Below are 25,243 nucleotides of genomic sequence, written 5' to 3' on the forward strand. Positions count from 1 at the left end.
CAGGCTGCATTTGTAAAGAAGAATTTGTTCTTAAATTGCTGGATTTGGTTTGTTGTGTGTCCCAAGAACCAGAACCAAGCAAGGTGAGGCAGCGTTCAGTTATTCTGCTCCTCACCGGTGGAACAAACTTCCTGTAGACCTGAGGTCTGCTCAAAATGTCAGCTCCTTTAAATCAGGCCTAAAAACATTACTGTTTACTGAAGCGTACTCACTTACCTGCTGTACTCTACTGCCCTTACCTTTTAACAACTTGTGCTTTTTATTATTTTACCTCTTTTATTATCATTTTATTTGTTATTTACTGTTTAATTGTGTCTTGCCGCTTTTAATGTTGACGTAAATTACTTTGAATTACCTTGTGTTGAATTGTGATACAAATAAACTTGCCTTGCCTTGCTTGACTGGGTAAATAAAGGTTAAATTAAAAAAAAATATATATATATATAGATAGAGACGGACGGACAGAAATATTATTCCAAACATTTGATACAGCAGTCAGTTCGTTGTTATTATTATCATTATTACTTAAAAAAGTCTAATACAGAATATAAGGTGGAAATTATTCATATTCTAGAGTTTTGTAATTTACTAGGAGAAAAAAATCTGATATTATTATTGGAAATTACAACATTAATTTTAATATCAATCAACAACAGATTTAGCTATAACCTATTTATCAATAAGTGTGCTAGATCATATTGGGGTCCGTTCATTTTACAAAGGACGGTTTAAAGGTTGTTTTTTCTGGAGTTGGAAAACCAAAACAATCCCAGCATGGCCAGCTGGGCGTCGACTACGTCACTGTCTCACCCGGAAGTGCAGGAACATCTGATGTTAAAAATCCTTCATCTATGTTATTTAACTGCAAAACAAAGGTGAGTCTTGAAACTGTTACTAGAATATTATTTAATTTTGTGGCGTATATATTTCGATATAACCCCCGTGATTACATACTTTTGAATTGTGGGCGACATTTAGCGATGGATTCACTCTTACAGAGTTTCACCACTAGCCGTTAGCTGGCTCGTGTTAGCAGGTTATAACGATTCAGAAAAAAGCTTCGGTATTATTATTAATAATATGGACTTTAAGGATGTTATTTTTTGTGGCATGTCTGAAGTCTAGTATCTCACTGTGCATTTAGGGGAAAAAAAATAACGACTCTGAAAATTTCCACAAGGACATGCGAAATAATGAGCTACCACCCAAAGACGGGTTATTGCCGCGTCCTCCGGTTCAGCAGCAGCCTTCTGCCAAATAGTGATCCGGGTTGTCCCTTCTGTTGCTCCTTCATGCGCAGTGCAGGACAGCTGCAGGTTTAATTCTGCCTGAACTCATCTGAACACAGTTATAATCCAGCAGACAGACTGCTGCAATGCAGACTAGGAATCTCTGCCGGATAACTGAACAAAAAAAATAAAAGTCATACAAAGATGGAATGACTTAATATGTATGAATAACAAACTTACTTGTGACATTAGGATTTTTTTTCCACTTTGTTTTTTGTGAAATTTGTTCATGCACAAAAATACAGTAAGTTTTAAATATCTTCTCGGTAAATGTCATGAATAAATATTGTATCTTTGAATACTACAGATGCAGCTTCCCCTTTTACATGTATCTTAGCTGTTACTTTCTTTTAAAGACAGGTTAGTCACTGTGGAGAAAATGAAATTAGTTTGCATCTTTCAAATATAAATATAACACTTAACCCTTTTTATTTTCATGTCTTACAAAGAACATTTTATAGTCAGGGTAATGGTGCAGATTTCTGTAAAACTTACTAATAGATTCTTATAAAATCAAAGTTTAAATAAAAACATTACACACAAGGTAAACAGTACAGTAACTGTTATAAGAGTGTGTCAGATAATTTTAGGTTTCTTATAATTTCCTTTTCCATAAATCATTGTAGAATACAGTACTGCAGTTTAGCGAGTTCAAAACTCAGTGAAACTCCTCCATTTTCATAGGTGATTTTTTTTTTTATCTGATGGTCCAGCTTGCCACCAAGTCTTATTAAGTTTGCTTTGGTAGTATGTTTTTTCCTCTTTTTGTTTGTGTATCACTGCAAACCAATGTCTTAGATTATAAGCGATTGCTGACCACTGGTAGCTACTGTTATATTGATTAAGTTGCAGATTGCTGCAGTAAAAAATCTAAGCTGTCATAGTTTTGTGTTATTTACCAATCAATCATTGCAGAATTTTAATTTATTTCAGATTATTGACTGTAACCACATAATTGACTGTAATATAAAGCACAACTGTGGCATTGTTTTGTCTTTATCATTTGACCAATTATTCTTTTTTGAGTGTTTTGTAACATCAAACTATGTTTTTAATACCTTTGATATCCTGAAGACTAAAAATAATCTTAATTAATATTTATGTTTAAAAAAAAAAAAAGCCTCAATCAAATAATCAAATTACAGATAGAGCCAAGCAGCCAAGTACAGCCGTGTAAGTGAAAGTTAACTCAGCAATAAAATTAGTGTAATACAGCTTGGACGCAACATCCTTTTCCAACTGAGAGCCAACCCACAGGGTCAGTGGTTGATAAGTTTCAGCTTTGGGAAGTATGGTTGTATCTTATAATAGATGTCTTGAGCACAATCTCATGATTTTGGGAAATTTCCCTCGGTTCCCCTGAGGAATTGTGTTAAAGATGTCATATACAGAGTTTAGTTGTTCTTATTCATGATTATTTTTGTCATCAAACAGGACAACGGAGCAGAAATATAACAACCGAACAAACTTCACTTATTACTAAGATTTAGTAAAGACTAAATGTTTTTACAAACGTGATATGATTTTATAAAACCACCTTTGCCAACATCTGTGGTTTTATTTCAGATCTGCTTATACTGATAGATATTTACCACATTTTATAATTTCTTTCAGGGTGTTAGACGTGTTTTTCTGAAGAAAATCATGAAGAGCTTTGGTTTGGTCCCGTGAGCTCAGTTTTAAAATGTGAGGTGGCTGTCTTTGTGTTGTGGTGTTCTTTCATTTTCAAAGGAAATGTCAATTTGTGTCAATTTTTACCCCACAAAATTAATTTGATTCAATAATCCTTTATTAATCCATTAAGGGAAATGTATATTAAAAAATATAAAAATACTGTTTTAAAAATAAATCCTCAGTCTTTGGGAAATCTTGTGCTTGCAAACTGGCTTACAGTCTTACAAAGTTAAAAGTTTGCCCCCCCCCCAAAAAAAAAAAATTAAAAAAAATGCTGTGTTCTGAAAATACATTAATTATGAATAGCAATTATTATTACGTCTGACAGTGTTTTTGTGTAAGTGCTGGATTTGCTCATCACCTGAAAACATGTCACATTATCACCAGTATGCTGATGACTCCTAGCTGAAGCCTGAAAAATCAAATCATTGCCTGAAATTGCAGGCTCGATCAGTCATTTTCTATGTTTAGATTTTGGCAGTGGCCCTAAAGAGTGAGTGAGTTTGTATGGTTGTTTGTAGCTGTGTGCCCTCTGATGTGCCCTCATGTAAGCTATAGGCTAAAGCCCTGTGAATAAAGAAGCTTGGGTAGATGGACAGAAGTGTGCTTACTGTTTTTGGCCCCTCGAAATCTTATATTCTCCATCTAATCTTGTTGTCTTTTAATTCACACACATAAGCTGATCTCCAGAATGGCCTCATTCCATTTGTATAATACCACCAAAATCCTCTGTGAACGATTGCTGAAAACGAAACCAAACATTTGTAAGACGGACGTTCTGCAATGTTGTTCCAGCCAAGTGTCCAAATAATTCCCTGATAATCTTTCAGTTGATCCCAACCGCTGCCGCCGGCAGTGATGAAAAGGGAAGAGAGAACATTTCTCTGGTTTTAGCTTCCTTACTGTTACTTACTCTTATTGTGTATATAACACCTTTAGAAGATAAGCTTAATATCAATGTTCTTAATGATCCAAAATGAGGTCTGCTTCTCAGGATGCACACTTCATTTCTTTTCCCAAATTTTTCAAGACTTAAAAAGGAGGCAGAGGTTTTTGTTTAAAGGCTTCTTTTCAGTGGAACCAGATGCCAGTTTGGATGAAGGACACAGAGACTTTTTGGCACATATTAAACTAACTGATCTGTTTGCACACTTGTTTTAACATGCAACGTTTGATTTGATTCCTTTTAGCCTTGCTATTGTGCTTTAAAGTATTTTGGGTTGCACTTTTGTTTTAAAAGTGCTACTTAAAAGAAGCTGAGTTACGTTGGTTGAGCTCTTTACATAAACAAGCATCTGGTGGATAAATGTATTTACCCAAAAATATGTTGTCCATGAAGGAAAAAAATGCATTTGGGTAAACACCAGAAAAAGTCTACATAAGAGGAACGCAGATCAGACTTTTAACAAGATCAGCTTGGAGGGTACCGGGTACCAGATGCTCTTTCTCACATTTCTGAGCAGTATGCATCAAAAGCAGTTATTAGACAGGTGGCCTTTCTGTAGACTTCCACCTGGCAGCTGGCAGATAGACACACTTTCCCTCTTTTTGTAGAAGTGTGGGTTGGGAGTTGAATGATCCACTTGTCTTGATTTAAAAGTGCTCCTCCAGCTTGGCTGCTTGTATTTTTCTTAAGCACTAGTCAAATTTAAATTCTGACAATGATGAGTGTCCATATCACCCTCTAGTCCGCTCTTTCTACTTGGCTTGATGCTGCGTATTAAACCGCTCAACCATGCTGTGTCTATACGCACAAACAGCCCCCCCCCCCCGCAAGATGCAGTCATTTGGTTTATTTACGGGAGGCGCTTCTGTAAATGCATGGAATAGGCCAATAGCCAATTTAAACACATGGTGGAGGCTAAGCTAATAGAATCTGACAGGAGTGGAGTCATAGAGGCCACTCAGGCATCGTAAAGCTGTTTTCGTTTACACCCCTAAATTTGTTGCTATTACCTGCTCGCTTCTCTCTTTACCTATGAGGAAGGAGTACAGCAAGATTCTTGAGTTTGATAGCTGTCATCACTCTTCTTTGCTCATTTCCACTATGTGACTGTGGGTATGTTGGTGCATGGATTTATATTTGTTAAAAAGACCTTCAGTCTTAAAGCAAATAATTTGGTTTTGCTTGATGCTGACTCATACAAACTCTCTGCATTTGTAAGAGATTTATATTTCTTGTTGTAAATTAAGTTAAATATAATGCATAAATCTAAACATCTACAAAAGTGAAATGGGTTGGATAGATTCAAATTTAGTCTGCATATATATATATATATATATATATATATATATATATATATATATATAATGTGTGTGTTTTTTTATATATATATACAGGTATATATGTATGTATGTATGTGTGTGTGTGTGTGTGTGTGTGTGTGTGTGTGTGAGATATATATATATATATATATATATATATATATATATATATATATATATATATAAACCCAAAATGTAAAGAAATATATTATTTCTTTGTTGTAACAATGCTTCTTGGCAATGAATCGTATACCGTTGGAAAGCCTGTTTATTTCCCTTTTAAATGGAGCCACATTTGTAAGGAACATGGATTTGTGGGATGAGCAGCAGAACTGAGGATGTGGGTTGTAACCATGAAAAATTTGCCAAATCTTCTCTGCCAATGCCAAACAGCTTATAGCAAAATTGCTCTCGACTGTTGCTTTGAGCTGCCGGTCCCCCCTGGTGCTGCCAATCAGGCCCCTGATTGGCAGCACCTGTGAGCCTGGGCTGCCACAGTGCTTAGGTTTCTGCTCCAAGAATCGGCATCCCACGTTTGACTGATCTGAATAGAGCTCGTGCCATAGGGCAACTTCTTGCTGTCGGTCCGCAAAACGAAGTGAGTTGTCATCCCAAATACCATCTCCAAGTAGAAAAAAAGTCTTTATCACCATAATTATAGTTAACATTGGAATCTCAATCATTAAAGGTGATTATTTTCAGACTTTTGAGCTTGTTGCCTTTATCACACTTAACACAAAAGTGTTAAACATTTCCACAGTTAGCTGAAATGGAATATACAACATTTCTGACTAAATAGAAAATAATTCAGGTCAGTCAGTCTCAGACAGGTGACTATTAGAAACCACAGCTTATCAACTATGTTTTTTTTGACTGCATTATTTTTGTGATCGTTGGGAGCCAAAATTGAAATCAAGATTACAATTCGAGTAATTGCACTACCCTTGTTTATAGTTCCTGCATTAGTGGGTTAATGTGAAAGTCCATGTTCTGTTGATGGGGCTTATGTCTGTTTTTTGTGTGGGTTCCTGACGGAGAGTAATTCTGAAACATATAGAGGCACTATAAGAAGAGCAAGGTTATTGAACGCAGAGGGATGCATCTCTGCTGAGCAATGCAGTAACGCACACTTCTGCTGAAACCTAAAACATGAATGCAGAAGGTTACTTTGATAAGGGGTTTTAGCATGCTTTGTATGACTAATGATTGCATTATGATGTATTATAAGAAAACTCTATTTGTGGGTAGGGCTGTTCGATTTTGCCCAAAAATAAAATCTCAATTTTTTTCTCTCAAAATCCAATTTTCGATTACGATTACGATTATTTTGTGAATTGACAAAAGGCAAAGAAATGATTTCAAATATGCTGTTTTTTTTATTGAACATTTGCCCCATTGGGCTTTAAGTGCAAACTTTTCTCTTATTAAACCAAAAATGAATGAATAAAGTGCAAAACTCTGTAAAATAAGTTGAAAAAAAGTTGAAAAAAATATAATAATATAATATAAAGTTTTATCTATGAAAAAAAAAATCAGCAAATCAGCACTTGCAAGCATACAGTAAGTTATATTTCCAATTAAATAAAACAAGACATTTTCGAATTAAACTAAACTGGGTCTTTGCATGCTAAATAATAATCAACCCATGAAGGAGGTAGAGGTGTGTAATGTCAGTCATTACATTTGCTATTCACATTTGCACATTTTGCAAGGAACACGAGCCGGTCTACCGGTGGCATGTTACAACGCCCCCTCCTACACTAAAGAGCCTCTCCGATGGGGCACTTGTCGCAGGTATTGAGAGGTATTTCCATCAATCATTAATATGGTATCAATCATTAATATGTGCGCAGACAAGGTAGAAAAAAAAAAAAGTGAAAAATCGATTTTACGATTTTCACGTTTTAACATCGTTCTAATTACATAATCGCGATTACGATTTAAAATCGATTAATCGAACAGCCCTATTTGTGGGTAATTATAGTAAACCTCAGCTGATGTAAAATCCAGTCTTGACCAGTGTCTGTCTTAGTCACAATTGCAGATATTTTTAGTAGCAAGTACCATTATTGTGGAAGCCTTTAATCTCGTGGATTAGTATTAGTGTAGTATCTAGTGTCTGCAAAGGTCTTCAGGGTTAAGGCACCAAACTCTCTCGGGAGTTCTCCTGGGTTCTTCCAACTGAGAAGCCATCATTATTGCTTTCTTCCTTGGGAGTTAAGCTAATTCGAGGCTCGTGGCAGAACTGTCAACCTTTTTCTCGGGGTCCTGTCTAACGAGGGAGGGGGAGGACTGCAGATGCACTGTAGGTTCCGTTCTTTCAGTGGAAGAGAGGGAAAACCGGTGCTCGGGGAGAAGATGTGACCACCCACCCCACTACTTTGTGTGGGGAGGGAGGAACAGGGCGCTCCTGCAGAAAGGGCATCCAAGCGGATGCTTCATGTCTCAGTAGCCCACACTTTAACCACAAGTGCAAAATAATTGAGGCCAGTCTTACAGGAGGCTCTACCACCACTCGTGTGAGATGAATAAATTGACTTACCTCTCCAGGCTGTTTCTTCTTGTAACCAGATCTATCTTTTTAGAGGTTTTCCTCTTATCTCTAGCTCATTTTGCTGTACATGTATATAACAGGATCCTTAACATGTACTGCATCCTTATTTCTAAGTAAATTATGTCCTATCAGAAAACCTTTTGTTGTAGGCCGGCGATGACAAATGAGAACCATATAAGTCGTTTTCTTAAAAAAAAAAAAAAACAACATTACTATTGATGTGACTGTTGTGGATGTGCGAATTATGAAACCATAATTCAAAGTGAATTAAGGTACGGTGACTTTGAAGGCCACTAACATAGTTTTTACCACAGTAATATCAAGCACACAGGATTATTGTCAACTGTGATAAATTTGAACAAACAAAATGCCTCACTGAGGAATGCTGCATTTCTCAGTGAGACTCTCCTGTACCCGGCTGGCCTCGCTCTTCGTATATCCACCCTCGTTCTTACCGGGTCTGTGATTTTGGGTAATTGCTTTGTTAATGATGCTGGAGTGCAGAATGTAAGTTTATTCTGCTGTCGCAGTGTAAATTGCCACCGGAGTCAGTACATCAAATACTAGTTTGGAAGGAAATAGAAACTCATTGAAAGTTTTAATTTACGAAAAACAAATGGTACGAACGGACTTGAGCCTCTAATGAGCCTGGTTATAAAAGTGTTTGTAAGTCTCCCTACAGAACATGTTCTCTCATACTGTGAGCAGTTGGATGTGACTGACTTACACCTAAAGTGATCAGTGATAGAGAAAAATTTAGGAGCTATGAATTCCACTCAGCCACTCATTTGACAAACTTATTTAATTATATGATTGATTTATTTGATGCATGATGTGAAATATATCTATAATTGTAACACAAATGAGAAAAAAATAACTGATTTTGTGTAAAAACAGCATAGAATGAATGCCCTTGGAGGCTGTGCCCATCTTTAGTCCTGCTAAGACATAAGTGATATAGATATATTTCTGATTGGTCTGTTAATGAAGAGGCTGATTTTTCCACATTAGTGAACGTTTGGGAGGAATGACAACATGTATTGACTTAATTTAAATGGGAGGAGGGAAATTGAGATATATATTGGGGTAGTAAATACCTGCCAGTGCTGCTGGCCGTGTTGGATATGGAGGATGAAATGCTCCTTCTGTGAATATTTGTGTCAGTCTGTGAATGATGCAGGCAAAGCCGGTATTAAGTGGTTTTCTTTTGCTCTTGTCACACCTTTTTTTTTTTTTTCTATAAAAACAGGCGGGGAGCATGGGTGATACAGATGAAGAAAATGTTATCACTTGAAAGCTAATCTCAAAGACAGCCATGTCATTCCAGACTAATAGACAGTCACCCTCTGCTTCTCCTACATCACCGCTTTGGTCTTTTGCCATCTGCCAGTTAGATGTATTCAAATCATCCATTCTGACTTTGGACCTGTTATGTGAACTGGGCAGGTCCCGAGCCTCTACCAGACTGCTTAGTTAAATTCATAGCCAGGGAAGCTCACAGATTCTGAATTAATGACAGATACACAGGTGCTAAAACATGTCACTGCCCAAAGTCCAGTTAAGTTATTCTGGCATTTAATCAAGGGAAATGGTGACCTATCCTAATAGTTTGGTTGAGTCTTTTACTATCTAATTGGGTAATGGAGACCAATACAACTTTTAAATGAACAATGTTTCCTTCCCAAAGGTAAATATAGGTCATGTTCAATTTAAAAAAAAAAAAAAAAACAACAAACTAGAGTGTGTTCAGAAAATACATTTGTGGATTCTGTTTATAGCACGAGTTAAGTGCAAAACAGATAAATAACCTTGGACCTTTGGATCTAATATTATTCTTGAATGGAAAGTGTTTGCAGTTATTTGCTAGAGGTTTGAATCTGTGTTGGCCTTGCAGGTCGATTCAATACAACTTCAAATGTTCCACCGGTGCATCTTAATGTCTTGTATCCTCAAATTATAAGCACACGTAGCTGCTTTTTCACCAATAAATATGGCCACCTACAGCAATATTTATCCCTTTGTTTGAAATGTAGTTCCTTCAAAAAGAGACTCCTTTTAATATGAATAGCTGCATGTTTTAAGTATTTTTCAGTATTTCAGTCCCTGTATCACATGTACATTTACTCAACAATCATTGGTATGCAGAGTACACCCACCTAGAGCTGGTCTTTATATGCACATCCTATTAACTGCTTATGTATATCACAGGTCATACTTTTTTTTTTCTACTTTTCACTAGCTGATTACATGAGCTATTCATTTTGTTCTCATCTGCACTGCTTGAAGTCAAGCAGCAGAACATTGGATGTTCTGAATATGGAAAGGTACTTTTACGTGACCCCGTTTATAACGCAAGCTGTTGTCTTCTCTTTTATTCGGGCTCCATTCCAACAATTGGGTGCAGGTATAGCCATTTCTGTAAGGTGTTAACAGGAGCCTATTCTGCAGCTTCAACGCCTAGTTGATGTAACCCTAGCATTTCTGCTGCTGGATGAACCCATTCATCCTACAAACCTAGTTTAGTTTATTAGTTTAGTTTATTGTTTTGCACAGTTTTTAAAATATACAGGAAATATCAAATATAAATACGATACGGTGCAGGAAGAGGCAAAAAACCCAATGGGCTTATTTGAAGCTTCCACCGGAGTTATTAAAATTTCACATGTTATAAAGAACACAAGATTAACATACAAAAACAAAAGGTATAACTACACAAAAGTGATGGCAAACTAATAATGCAATATATAATTAATAAAGAATAAAGACATAAAATAAGTGTGTGTGAGTGTGCATGGGATATTGTTTTTACAACTTGTATTGACTCCTGAGCAAATAAGACTAATGGTAGAAATGATCATGTCACTATGAGTGAAACACAAAAAAAAAACATGGATACATGTACAACAAATACATTGGGAAAACAGTTACAAAACAGCAATTAAGTGGTCCTTCAAACGTCTTTTATAACATTTCAAAGAGGAAGAGCTCTTTGCCAAGTGGGAAAAATCATTCCACAATTTAGTGCCCCTAAATCTCACCGAAAACTTGTGACCGATCATGTGATTCTTTACCCTCTTCTTTACCCTATTTTTTGGTTCTATAGTCAAATTTGCAGTGTGTCTTGAAGTTGAACATTTTAAGTCAGCTTGAAAACAACTAATGTGTTTCCTCATATTAGTTGCATTGCAGCAGTATAGCATTTTTGCAAAGCAGATTTACTGTATGGGTTTCAGGTGTTTTTTCTGGTATAATAACACATGCAGTGTTATGTGCCGTCAGCTTTCAAAACAGTCAGTGCATCGATCATTCTACGGCTAAACTATGTTCCTGTCTGCGGTATTACCACTTAAAGACATTCTGGTATTTTTTGACAACTTTCTAGAGGTCTCAAAGAAATATGTGGGACATATTTTAGTCAGCACAGTTACAACAGATCATTTTTCATCCATGTCTTCCTGCTCTGTTTATAGCAGCTGGTTTGGGTGCCAGAGTAGAAGCTGGGGAACGACGACGGTGGATAATAGTCCTGTGCTTCAGGTACACGGTGGTGTGCTGAGAGTCAGGACCACCCAGGACCTACCACCCCATGTCGTTTTGTTTACTTTAGGTCTGACCCATGATTAAGTTTACCCTCGGAGGTGAGTTATTGTTGCGGCCAGCATGACACGCAAGGGGGGGAGGAAGGGGAAGACAAAAGATTTTCTGACAAGAGGGGACGCTAAATGATTATAGTCGGATGTTGACCTGTGATGTAACAGAATCCTGTGAATCTAAAATGGGTGGCTTCCAAACAAAGAGACTTTTTGATTTGGTAATGCCTTTCGATGTGTAAAAAAAAACGTGTTTTCAACTAATTTCCTTTTATTCAGTCCCCTTTAATGTGAGAACCTGATCTTATAGGTGTTTTACGTAGGTGTTTTACACAGTTGAATGTAATGTTATGTTGTATCTGAATCTTTCTTGTTCAGCATCAGCCAGAAAATGACTAATTATTAAGTGTTTTCTGCAAATTCTCTAATATGAAACTGCAAAAATACAGAATCACTGATGCATTTTATATTCAAGGATTTAACAACCACCTTAATCCAAAACAAACATATAGCATTATTTCTTTGCATTTAGGAAATGGAAAAAAAATATAAACTCCATTGCTGATTGTTTCAGAATGGCAGAATTGTACCCTGAACATAATTCTTTTTTTTTTTTTACCCGACAAAAAAAAGGGGAGAGTTATGGATCTTCCATTGGTTTTACAGATGCAGATGTTGGAACTTTGGCCACTGTCCAAGTGATACCCAACATTTTATGCAATAATGATGACGCTTATAATGATATGGATATTTGTTTACAAATTTAATACAACTACTAACTGTTAAAAATACTTGAAAGAAAAAAAAAATGAAGATCTGTTTAAAAGCAGTGCGAGGAAATAGATGTGGTATTCACTTCAAGCAAGTAAGAAGGTCTTTTTTAATTATTGATAAATATTCATTTTTGTAATTTAAAAAATCCCTCATGAAAGATTTAAATAGGGTAAACTCATTAATTTCACACAATAAACTGTTTGCACTTTTAGCTCAGAGAGAAAATCTCTTGTTCATCTGAAAGGTAGAAAAAAGAGTAACGTGCCAAGAGTGGGAACGTGAAAGAGAGAGGACAAGAGGAGGCAGAGGAAGGGTAAGAATCGGGGCTGTGAAATCAATAGCTCATACTATTCTGAAATTGAGGGGTTGTTTTTTTCGCCAGAAACTGCGTACAGGGGGTAGAATATGAAATAGGTTTGGAGGAGGCCCCTCGTGTAAGCAGCGGTATTGATTTCCAGAGACCTGGTGCAATTACACCAGTTTTGTCAGTGCCCTTCAAAGGACTGGGCCGACTCTGGTGGGGCAGGATTTTGGGCGCAGGCTAACTTTCCCTCGTCTCGTCCTCTTGAATGCCCAACTGATTCTGTTCCAAAGTCAGATCAGAAAAAGCCAAGAAAATTGTCTTTCCAGAGGCTCATCAGCTGTGGGATGGAAGATTTCACCCATTGACAGTTTGTCCAAAGAGAATCACAAGCATTACAATTTACGCAATATAACCCACTCTCTTTGTGTGGTTCTCTGTATGTGCACGTGTCTGTTGGCATGGAGCTGCAGGAGAGGCTGAATGGATTGACAAACTGTCTTTTCCAGGTTCGTGTTGTTCCGTAAGTGTGTTTTGTTACCGACCGAGGATGGAGGTTGTATGAGTGTCTAAGAGGTGCACCTTGTTTGGAGGTGTATTCACACATATCCCCCACAGTTTGGCAATTACTCCGAACAGACAGACATTAGTGGAAAAATTGCAGCTGTTTTTAAGCTTTTCTTATTGCAGGATTCACTGGAAAAAATGGTCTGTAATTCCCAGACTGTGTTCTCCCGCTGTGCTCTCTTTGCTGCTGAAGCTGCTTTCATACTACTCTATCATTCTTCATAAGTAAAGGCAGCAGAGAGGTATCAGCCCGTGGAACAATATAGGACATCCCCCCACCCTTGACTCCTGAGATTCGAAAAAGTTTGCTGGCAGAGAACCAAAAGCACTGCCTCTTACTGTTTCCTTCTTCTTGCTTCCTCTCACAGTCGCCAACCATGTGGCTCTTCTTCCTCGCCTTTTCTCTTTCGTTTGAATCTAATTCTCTCGCCGAGTAAAGGGAGTCTCTTTCAATATGTTTTGTTTCCCTTCTTGGGTGATAATGAGGCAGTTGAATATTCATGAAGAGGAGCCTGGTATTGCTCAGTATGGCAATTGTGCAGCTGATGATTGTGTGCACGGGGACCGTGGTGGCTGCGTTTCTGAGGGATGTGTTGAGCAGTAGGTAGACATCAGGAGACTGTGCTGCTGTGCTAATGATGCAGATGCGCATCCCCCAGCTTTGTTCGGTCAGTGATTGTGAATGACCCATTCCCAGGGCCTTTCCTCTCTACACTGGGCTGCTACCGGAGCTTATGTTTCGCCTCCAGCTGCCAGTGGAGAGCAGGAAAACTACAGACGACTTAGAAGAGGAGCTTTCTTTCTGCTGCCTACGCTCTCCCTCCTCTCCCTCCCGGTGGTTCTGACCTCTGGCAAACAGATGCCACGGGTTACCTCTCTGGGGGGCATCTTTATCCTTCTATTATCACTTGATGTCTTCATATTTTCCTATCTTTATTTTTATGTGAAGCACTTTGCATCCCATTGTTGTCGAATTGTTCTGTAACAGTACATTTGCATGGCCTTGCCTGCTCATTTTCTGTGGCACATGCATCTTTCTTCCCTGGAAAATATTGCACTGTGACGTCTAGTACTGAATACACTTCATGTTGAAGGACATAATGAGAAAGCATGCACTCGATTTTACCAACAAAAGGCTGTATGATGCATACTTATGCCCCCCCCCCCCCCCAACTCCCCAAATCCACATGCTTTTGATCGTTGGCTTTGTTGTGCTCTTCAGATACTTTTCCAACAGCTATTAAAGTAGTTTCTTACTAGGGGTGGGCGATATGACCTAAAATTAATATCACGGTATTTTTCATCTTTTGAACGGTGACGGTATAATATCACGGTATTTTTTGGTACGTTTTGGGAGGAGTAGCCTGTCCTGTCCCTTTATGTGAATAAGGTTAATATTTTTATATATATATATATATATATATATATATATATATATATATATATATATATATATATATATAATATTTTATATATATTATATTATATTTATTTTTATTATATTATATTTTAAATATTTTGTAAACCTGTCTTAAAATGTAATACTGGACCTCGGTTGGGCTGGTTGGACAGCGGGTGGTGGAAAATTTCCCTTAATTTTAAATCCAAAACTTGACAGGTTTATGCCATGAGTATTCATATAGAGTAATCCCTTGTTTTTCGAGAGGGTTACGTTCCAAAAAGAACCCGTGATAAGTGATATTCACATAGTAGCAACCCTTTTTTTTTTTTTTTATAATTATTATACAAAGCTTCAAATTGCGGAGTTCAACACCGCCTCGCACGTATTTCACTGCTCTTCTGAGCCGCTCCATCCCGACTCGCGCCGCAGCGTCTTTTTCTTCTAAAGCCCGCGGTAAAGATGTGTTTTTTCGAGAGAAGAACATGGTTATGGGTATTTTTTTGTCACTCCTTTTTTCTTCTGGGCAAAAAGATTCTTTTTTTTTTAATTCAAGATCTTTTTATTAAAGTTTTCACAAAATAAAAAAGGTGAAATGCTGCATGTCAATTACAAACATTTTGATTAGGCATGGGCATGTTAATCATAGCATACACCAGTGTACAGAATATAAAAAACAATTAAACAGTATGAAAAAATATAAAATAGTAACAAAAACAAACTACAGACCAAACTAATCCCTCCCCTGTCACTGCCAGATTGCTAATCACAATATGAGGTCACTCTAACATCAAAAGCCTGCACTAGGAATATAAAAGAAATATGAAGTATAGTTCACAGGGTCTGGAATGCTTCTAGAAAAGGTCCCCACACTTTCTGGAACTTATTTGATTGCTGAAGCGAGTATCTAATTTTCTCCAGTTTTAAGCAGGACATGATGTCTTCCAGCCATTGCGCACGAGTAGGAGGGAAGGGATCCTTCCACCTGAACAGAATTGCCCGACGAGCCAAAAGGGAGGCAAAAGACAAAGTGTGCCCCTGTGCAGTGGTTAACTTCCTTCCTCCCTCCATGACCCCAAACAGGGCAGTCAGTGGGTTTGGTTCTAATCTGATTTTAAGCACCAGAGAGAGAGTATGAAAGACTTCCATCCAGTACTTGTTTAGACATGGGCAGGACCAGTACATGTGGATGAGAGAGGCTTCTGCTACCTTACATCTTACACAGTATGGACTAATATCTGGGTACATGGAGGATAACTTTGCTTTTGAAATATGAGCCCTGTGTACCACTTTAAACTGAATTAAGCAGTGACGTGCGCACAGGGAGGTTGTATTAACCAGTTTGAGTATGGACTCCCAGGTATCCTCTGATAAGGGAAGCCCTAAGTCCTGCTCCCATGCTGCTTTGAGTTTATCTGTAGGGGCACTCCTAAGATCCAGCAACATGTCATAGAAAGACGAAATGAGCCCCTTTTTGAATGGGTCTGTGGCAAGAACTTTGTCAACTGTGGTCGAGCCTATCGATGCACCAGGGCTGGGTGTCTGGGAAAGAACAAAATGTCTAGCCTGAAGATACCTAAAGAAATGTGATTTTGGAAGGCTGAATTTACTACTTAACTGCTCAAAAGATGCCACGGTGCCGTCTATGAACATATCGCTAAAACGAATCATACCCTTCCTGTGCCATTCCTGGAAGGTGGGGTCCTCAAGGGATGGTTTGAAAGAGTGATTTGATGCAATGGGGCTAAGAAGAGAGAAGCTGTGAAAACCAAAAAACTTCCTAAATTGGGCCCAAATTCTAAGAGAATGTTTAACCACTGGGTTTTTGATTGATTTAAGTGAAGGAAGTGGAAGTGAGGAGCCGAGTAGGGCAGGAATTGACAGGTCATCAGTTGGATGTAACTCCATCGCCACCCAGTCAGGGCGGTCAGCGCCGTCGCAGTAGAAGGACCAGAATGCAAGGCAGCGCAGGTTAGCAGCCCAATAATAATAACGAAAGTTTGGGAGGGCCAGACCACCTGCAGACTTAATTTTTTGAAGGTGAGTTTTGTTCAAACGTGGCCGTTTACCCCGCCATAGGTATGTAGATATAACTGAGTCAAGGGACTGAAAAAAAGAACCAGGAATAAAGAGTGGTAAGGTCTGGAAAAGGTACAAAAATTTAGGTAAAATGGTCATTTTAACTGAATTGATGCGACCCACAAGAGACATTGACAGGGGTGACCATTGTGTAAGGGTTTGTTTGGTCTCATTTAACAATGAGATAAGATTCTCTTGGAGCAGGTCTTTGTGTTTCCTTGTCACAGATATGCCTAAATAGGAGAATTTGTCATTTGCGATTTTAAAGGGAAAATTGGAAAGGTCTAAAGCATGCGATTCGAGATTGGTAGGGAAAAGCTCACTTTTGCTGAGATTCAGTTTATAGCCTGAGAGTTTCCCAAACTGACTGAGAAGTGACAGCGCAGGGGGTAATGAGGCCAGAGGGTGAGAGATGAAAAGCAAGAGGTCATCGGCATAAAGCAAGACCTTATGTTCCCTGCCACCTCTCCAGATACCGGACACATCCTCACAAGATCGGAGCGCTGTGGCAAGCGGTTCGATAGCCATGTCAAAAAGCATGGGACTAAGGGGGCACCCCTGACGGGTTCCACGATGCAGATTAAATGGTTTTGACCGTTGAGAGTTAGTACGAATTGAGGCTGTTGGGTGTAAATAGAGAAGTTTAATCCACAGAGCAAAGTTCGGACCAAAACCAAACCTGTCCAGCACAGCAAAGAGATAATCCCATTGGACGCGATCAAATGCCTTCTCCGCATCCAGAGAGACAACGCATTCAGGGATAGCCTCAGAGGCAGAGTAGATAATATTGAACAGTCGCCTTGTGTTGAAGTAAGACTGCCTACCTTTAATGAAGCCAGTTTGGTCTTCAGATATAATTGTGGGGAGGGCATTCTCCAGCCTATGGGCTAGGACTTTAGCTAGGATTTTAGCATCTGTGTTTAATAGGGAGATGGGCCTGTAGGAGGCGCATTCAGTAGGATCCTTCCCTCTTTTAGCTATGAGGGTGATGCAGGCCTCCGAAAAAGAAGGAGGGAGGGAACCGTGGCTGAAGGATTCTGAAAGAACTGTAGATAGCAGTGGGGAAAGCAGAGTAGAAAATTTCTTTAGAAATTCCGCCGGGAAGCCATCAGGGCCAGGACATTTACCCGACTGCAGTGAAGAAATGGCTCGAGTAATTTCCATCAGGGATATCGGTTCTTCTAATGTCTTCCTTAGATCTGGTGAAAGACTGGGAATACTAAGACTATTTAAAAAGTCCGCAATCTCATCTCGATCAGTCTGAGATTCCGAGGTGTATAGCTGGGTATAAAAGTCCCTGAATGCTTCATTTATGAGTAAGTGGTCTGTAGTTACATGGCCATTTGGTAATCGAATCTTAGAAATATTTTGTTTAGCCTTAGAGCCTTTAAGTTGGTTGGCTAATAATTTGTCAGATTTGTCTCCATAAACATAAAACCTGGTTTTACTTTTCAGAAGTGACTGTTCAATTGGGTGAGTGGTAAGCAGGTCAAATTTAGTTTTAAGTTCTAGCCGCTTTTTGTAAAGATCTGGGGATTTAGTCCGAGAATATTCTTCATCGACCTCTTTGATTTGGCGGGCAAGGTCTGATCGCTCCCTATAAGATTTTTGCCTCACCCTAGCAGTGTAGGATATAATCTGTCCCCGGAGATAAGCCTTGAGGGAGTCCCAGACAGTTAGACTAGACATTCCTGGAGTCATATTCGTGGATAGGAAAAAGGCTATTTCCGTTTCCATAGATTTAACAAAATTTGTGTCCGACAGCAGAGTTGAATTGAATCGCCACTGTCTGTCTCTCTGAGGTAGGTCAGGAAGGGACATGGTTAGAACCACAGGAGCGTGGTCGGAAATGACAATGCTCTGATAAGCACAGGAATGAACCAGGGGAATCAGTTGATTATCAATAAAAAAATAATCAATCCTCGAGTATGTGTGGTGCACTTGTGAGAAAAAGGAGTATTCTCTGTCACATGGATGTAAAGAACGCCACACATCACAAACACCGTAGTCAGAAAGGAACGCCTGAATAAGACGGGCTGACTTACTTGCTGTGCCGGGGTTGGTAGAGGATCGGTCTAGGACTGGGTCGAGCCAGCAATTAAAATCACCACCCAGTATGAGAGAATATGTATTAAGGTCAGGGAGCAGTGAAAACAGTCGTTCAAAAAAGACTGCATCATCTGAATTAGGGGCATAAACGTTCACAAGTACGACCAATGTATTGAATAATTTCCCAGAAACGATCACGTAGCGACCAAACTTGTCAGAAATCACATTGTGCTGCTCAAATGAAACATCCTGACTGATCAGAACTGAAACTCCTCGGGCCTTAGCTTGAAAGGAGGAGTGAAATCTCTGCCCTGACCACCTCGGGAACAGGCGGCTATTATCAGAACTGCGAATATGAGTTTCTTGTAGAAAGGCTATTTCTGTTTTAAGGTGTTTTAGATGTGAGAAGATCCTCTTCCTTTTAACAGGGTGATTCAGACCCTTAACATTCCAGCTCACCAACTTCAAGTATCTACTCATAATATCTAAGAAGAAAAATTAGGTGTGCACAATGACCTAGGCAGAAAAAAAGAAAACGGAAAGGAGGTTGAATGTGACCCACATTAAGTAATGAGTTGAAAAGAGTTAATGCAAAGTTTCTGGCAGTGACATATCCCCCCGACCCACCCCCCCCAACTAAGACAGCTGCTATAGAAAAATAAAAAAAAAGCAGCAAGCTCTTTAAAACAAACAAAGTGCAATAACGCATCTTCCAATCCTACACACTAATAGCTTTTGCTCCCGTATCATGGGTGTATACATATTAGCACCTTAAAACGTGTAGATATAAATAAAAAAAAGAAATACCCTCTCAAATCTTGACCTGGAAGTCCCGATATGAGCCCAGAAATATTTGTACAAAAATATAAAATATAAAACGTCCGACTTAAGCAGCGTAAAAGTAAGGTTAACAGCTTACAATTATTACAAAACTTATAGGTAAATCGGAAAAGCTTTTTTTCTTTTTTTTTTTTTTTCTTTTTCTCTCCCTCTTCACCACTTATTTTCCCCCTTCCCTCAAATAGCCAAAAAGAACTGCAAATTAATAATATTTGCAAAAGGGCAGTCAAACTAACAACAGAGAAAATACTGGTTGTCGCGGGGTTACTCACCCTCCCCTCAGGAATAATGTGGCTCACGTAAAAAAAAAAAAAAAAAAAAAAAAAAAAGAGAGAGAAAAAAAAAAGTCAGTCCGTGAGCGTCAGTGAGCCGCACCGGGCTGCAGGCGGAGCCGTGACAGCCTCCAACGGTCCCGTTACGGTAGGTTTGAAGTTTTGCTGCGACTCGTGATGAATTTGCGCGCCTCATCCACGGAGCCGATCCACTTCCTGGCCCCCCCGGACAGCGTGAGCCGGAGCCGGGCGGGGAAGAGCAGAGCCGGCCTCAGACCCAGCTGGTAGAGCTCCGACATGACTCCGCTGTATTCCGCTCGTTGGCTGGCAACTTCGGGGCTGTAATCCTCCACTATCCGGATGGGGTGGCCGCGATATTCCACCTTTCCTCTCCGGCGCGCCTCCCTGATGAGGATATCTTTCGTCTGGTACCGGTGAAGGCGGAGGATGACCGGACGCGGTCTCTGTCCCGGGGCCGGCTTGGCGGCGAGCGAGCGGTGCGCTCTGTCTATCTCTGGCGGTGACGGCAGCGTATCGTTCCCGAACACCTCACACAGCAGCTTGGAGAAGAAAGCCGTTGGAGACCCGCCCTCGGTCGACTCCGGTAAGCCCAGGATACGGATGTTCTGCCTTCTGCTCCGGCTTTCCAAATCCACCACCTTAGCCTTCAGCCGAGCATTATCATCCCGTAGAGTCGAGCAGATGCCTTCAAGGTCCGTAACTCGCTGGCTGAGGTCTTCTGTGGCGAGTTCAAGGGACGAAACCCGTTGGCCATGGTCCTCGACCGCGAGCCGCGTTTGGTCGAGTTTGGAGTCGAGCTGACTGAAAGTATTTTTGAACTCGGCGGCCAGGGCAGCGCGGTGTTCTTCCAGCAACGTGGTAATGGCCGCCAGGGTTAAGACAGCGCCAGCCTCGTCCTTTTTTCCCGACTTGCCGCTCTTCGAAGCCATCTCTGAGGTAAGTGGGCTCGTTCGAGACAAAAAAAAAGAAAAACAGCAACAGGGAATCCCTTTTAAAGGAAAAAGTTTGAAAGTTTGAGGGCTTGGTGGTTTAAAAAGTTTGGCATTTACGGGAGCACTCACGAAACACGTCTACTCCATCTGCTCACCAACCGGAAGCCAAAAAGATTCTTTTAAACCGACATTCATTAATTTCTCCATCTTGAAGTGGGTGACTGGTATTCCAGCAGGTTGAAACAGCGCTCTGCGCTCCGCTGCCGTCAAAGACCCGCCCAGCTCCACTTCTGATTGGCTAGTGTTAGTTTGGTTGAGCGCCAGAGCTGCTTTCCTCTCATTCCATTGGTAGACGAATACGGTTGACTAAGACTTTTTTTTTTCTCTCAAACTTTTTTTTTTTTTTTTTTAAGCAGTCAAACTCGCACGCCGAGAAAAAAACTCCATACGCCGGGGATCCGGCACGGTGCCGGAATACTTTAAGCCCTGTCATTTCTTACTACTCTTGTCGTAAGGTGTAGCAGCAGTAAGGATGCCTGCAGTGAAAGCTGTGTACTCTTGGGACGTGCTCCGCTGGTGCGCGGAGCAGCGGTCCCAGCGGGACCAGCTGCTGGTCCCGCTGGGACCGCTGCTCCGCTGGTTCTGCAGCAGCACCAGTGGAGCAGCGGTCCCAGCGGGACCAGCTGCTGGTCCCACTTGCGCTCGTTTTGGCCCGGGTTGCCTCTTCATATTCACGGGCGTGCGTGTTTTTTAAGTGATGAAACAGGTTGCTTGTGTTTCCACCTCTTGCTGTCACAACACGGCAGCAAACCTTGCATATCACCGACGTTTTTAATGCCTTATTTAGGCTTATTATTTTATAATTGATTTATTACGGTATTGACGGTATTGCAAAATCCATGTCGTGGCGCAGTTTCACACCGGTGATGACTATGACACCGGTGTACCGCCCACCCCTATTTCTTACATTTTCTCTTTTTGTTCAGCAGGTTTTCATTTACATTTTGTCACTTCTTCACTATCCCAGGCTTCCTTTTTCTATCCTCGCAGCTTTCTCTGGTCCCTTTTCCTTCTCTTATTTGACATCTCTACCTTTTAACCTTTCAGCCTAACTCTGTATCTCCCTACTTCTGTTGAAGCTATCGGACCCATGCATTCTGAAGTGCTTCTGTTTAATATCTGTAGATCTTTGATCTCTCGACATCCACGACGTGATATGATGCCCATTTATGTCTCCTACTGTGTATTTAGAGAGCAAAGTGGCTCATGTTTTCAGTCTTCAGTAGTCTTTGATCTGGGAAGGTGAGTGTGGTCGTGCCGTTATGGAGGACAGATAGTCAGTCTGGTTCCTTTGAGGCACGATTCAGAAACATAATAACGGCCTTCTTGCTCCTCCTCCTCCGTACTCTTGGCCTCCCGGTATTCATCAAAACTGTTGCACTGCCACTTAATGTTGTCAGTTCCAGTCTAGCACACGTTCATACTGATCCTCATTGTGCACATCCTTCCTGCTGTTGGGGAAAAGGTGGAGGCTGACCAATAAATCAGTGCTCTGACTGTAAGGCTATAGGGATCCCTCCGTCTTCATTAGTTCACTCAGCAAATAGGCACACCCCATTTGCTGCTACTAGACTTACCTCATGTGTCTCCATTACACGTTAATAACAAAGCTGTTAGGGTGACTAGTAAGGAGCTTCATGTGTGGCTGTGGTGAGAAGACGGGGGTCTGTTCAAAGCACAGGTGTAACAGGTTAAAAATGCATTTATTACAATTATTGCTTAAGTAAAACCTCACAATTTAATTTGTTCAAGTTAACAGTAATAGGCAGTTGGCAGTTGATTTGGTATGATAACGGTAATTCTGTCTCAAGTTAATGAGAAGAACATGCTGGATTGTAACTCTAATATCCACCGACTGCAGTTCCCTTTTGGTTATTGCAAGTATGGAGCAAATATACAGATAATAAATGAAAAGCCTCTTGTAAGCTCACATGCAATTAAGTTCTTTCAGTCCTGTGGTGTGGTATCTCCGGCCCGTTGTCCTGCCATGACGAAGGACGCCTGTCTTCTCTATCTATGTGTCTGTCCTCTTCCATCCTCTCGCTCCGCTGGCCTTGGCTTTCAGGGCCCCCTCGCTCTTTTGGCTCACTGTTGATCAAAGCCCCTTTGAGGTTGCTGAGCAGTGCTGGGCCTGATAGTGATTAGATGATATGTGTATGTCCTCAAAATCTTGTGTTCTTGTGTGATGAGATGATGTGTGACAGGTGGCGTCGGTGCCATCAGTTCACATTAAGCCTCATTGCTTCGCCTGCCCCCACCGCTGCCGTTTTTATCCTTTAATTTTGAACCTTCCTCACCAGCCGAATCAATTATCAGTGATTATGTTAGTGTCAAAGTCTTTAGCGCCCCCCCCCCACCATCTTCTACTAGTTGCCTTGCAGCCCCGAGGCTCAACAGAAGCCACAGCATGTTGATCCCTTGTCAAAGCGGTGCTGCTGTGGAGGGACAGCTTCACAGACGGCTCTAAGTTTAACCTTCCTCCTTAACAATACTGTGACAAAGGAGGTGAGTTTATTATGCCTGACAAAACTCCCCCATGTATGTCCTCCTTGCTGTGAGCACTGCATAGAGATTAGCTCTATCGTGCTCGGTTGTGGATGGAGCTGTTACAGCCGCTGCAGTGCTCTTAGCTATTTCCTTCAAGAAAGGTTGTGCAATGCTTTTGCAAATCTTGCTGTCGAAGTAGTAAGAGATCACAGCCTTTTTTCTGCTATAACATTACAAAAATAGTTGTTTTTTAAAAAATTCAAAAGCCGCACTTCCCTTTTCAAACCCCTCTCTTTCTTTCACGGACTTCCCTTAGACGCACATATTTGGCCTTGGATGTTCAATGTGAGTCTGGATTATTGCCACTGCACAACAGGGGAGTTGTGCTGCTTGTTAAAAAAAACTATTCTTGGTTGCAAGGTCACAGCTCTGGCGTTCTCACCTTTGGCTCCATCAGTTCTTTATCTCATATGTCCACGTCATCAAGCTGCACCTACGTTAAACATTATATAACACTCCCTATGGTAAAGATACTTTCTCATAACTGCTTGCATCAAATTCTGACATTTTTGAAAGTAAATGAACATGAATGATACTTTAGTGTATGCTTTTTACCTTTTTTTAATGTGACATGTTATAAATAAGTTTACTTTTGTGTAATTGGAGCATATATTTAGCTCACTAAAATAAACTCACGAAACACAATCCTTTTGCTGTGTTGCGGGCTACCTGGGTATGGAAATGTGTCATTTAATTAGCAATTCAGATTTGTAGGGTGCTGTTATGTCACAGAACCTATTCAGAGGAGAAAAAAACCTTCTTGGCTTTGATTTGACTTTATCCTTTGATTTGACAGCCATTTGAGAAACGGCAGCCTTGGGGCTTTTTGGATTCCCTGATTCTGAACTATTGCTCTCGAATATGTAATTAATCAGAGTGACTTTTTTCAACAATCAGGGAAACATCTAAGTTGTTTATTGAGAAGAATGTTAGACACGGACTCATCTGAAATAATTTGAAGATGTCACCTTGAAGCTTTTGGAGCCTTTAAACAAAGTGATTAATGACTGAGATTTCGATTAAATGATTGGAAAGTGGATAATATGGCCAACAGGTTTCAAAGCCTCAGTTTCTTTTAAATAGTTAGGACCTCTGTAGAAGTACATCAAAGTTAAGGTTTGGAGTTGCCAGTTTGGATTAAAGTGTTTCAGTACCACTGCTGTTTTTTTTTGTTTTTATTGACAGGGATGAAAGATTTTTTTTTTTTTTGGGAGTCAGCCTGATATCCAAGTTTTTCCCTTTGACTCTCAGTTGTCTCTGCCTCCACCTGCCCGTCCTCTGTATGTTATCCAGTGTTGATTACAGGTAGAACAGGTAGTAATTTGTTGTAGAGTTGGCACTGTTGCGCACTCGCCTCCTTGAAGAAGATTGATGAGCCTCTTTGTGGAGTGACTTTTGTTTTGGATGGAGAGACAAAAAAGACGGTGCATTTAGAAAACTGAGTGAGAGAAGTGTTGGAGGGCAGGCGGGAGTGGGGAAATGAGGGATGGGGTAGGACGAGCGATGAAGAAAATGAAGGAACGTCATCGTGGATGAGTTTGTGGGTCATTACATTAATTTGTATTTTATTGAGTGATAGCATGCATCAATGTGTCATTGGTCTCAGATCCACACATCTCTTTTCTCTGACACACTTGTGGGATGTGGAACTGGTTGAGCGTAGTTTGGATGTCAGCACAGTTATGTATAAATGTCAGATTTTCTCTCAGGATGTAAATCAGACTGAAGTATGTTGTAATGGTGCGATTTTGTCCATGTTTCTTCTTAAGTTTTAAGTTGCATTAGAATGCTGTAGCCTTTAAGTCCTCAGTAGCGCTCGGTATTAATAGTGGGTGTTGGATTGCAGAGGAATTAGCAGCCCTTCATCCCTCTTTGTGGTGGGTCTATTGCTCAGTGCCCACATGTGGGTGGCATTAAGTTGATTGGCTGTGATGACAGTTATGCTCTTAATTGTGTCAGTTATTCTCCCTCAGTGGCTCTTTTTGAATTTAGTCAAGCGCTTGATGTAACCCCCTGGCGTTTTGTTCTTT

The 25,243-nt window shown here is 40.2% G+C and overlaps 1 protein-coding gene across 4 annotated transcripts in view; it reads left to right on the top strand.

Moving 5' to 3' along the window:
- The first annotated feature begins 806 nt into the window (after nucleotides 1-806).
- The window catches only part of spop (speckle type BTB/POZ protein), a 107,841-nt gene continuing 83,404 nt past the window's right edge, over nucleotides 807-25,243 (top strand). For 2 of the 4 annotated variants that reach the window (XM_061712540.1, XM_061712538.1), the window contains exon 1: nucleotides 11,191-11,420. The gene's annotated coding sequence lies outside the window, so the exon portion shown is untranslated. Of the gene's footprint in view, nucleotides 876-11,190; nucleotides 11,421-25,243 lie in introns of those variants that run through there. The other 2 variants (XM_061712539.1, XM_061712541.1) reach the window with 2 other exon arrangements.

Source organism: Cololabis saira, chromosome 21 (genome assembly GCF_033807715.1).
Source record: "Cololabis saira isolate AMF1-May2022 chromosome 21, fColSai1.1, whole genome shotgun sequence".
Classification (NCBI taxonomy): domain Eukaryota; kingdom Metazoa; phylum Chordata; class Actinopteri; order Beloniformes; family Belonidae; genus Cololabis; species Cololabis saira.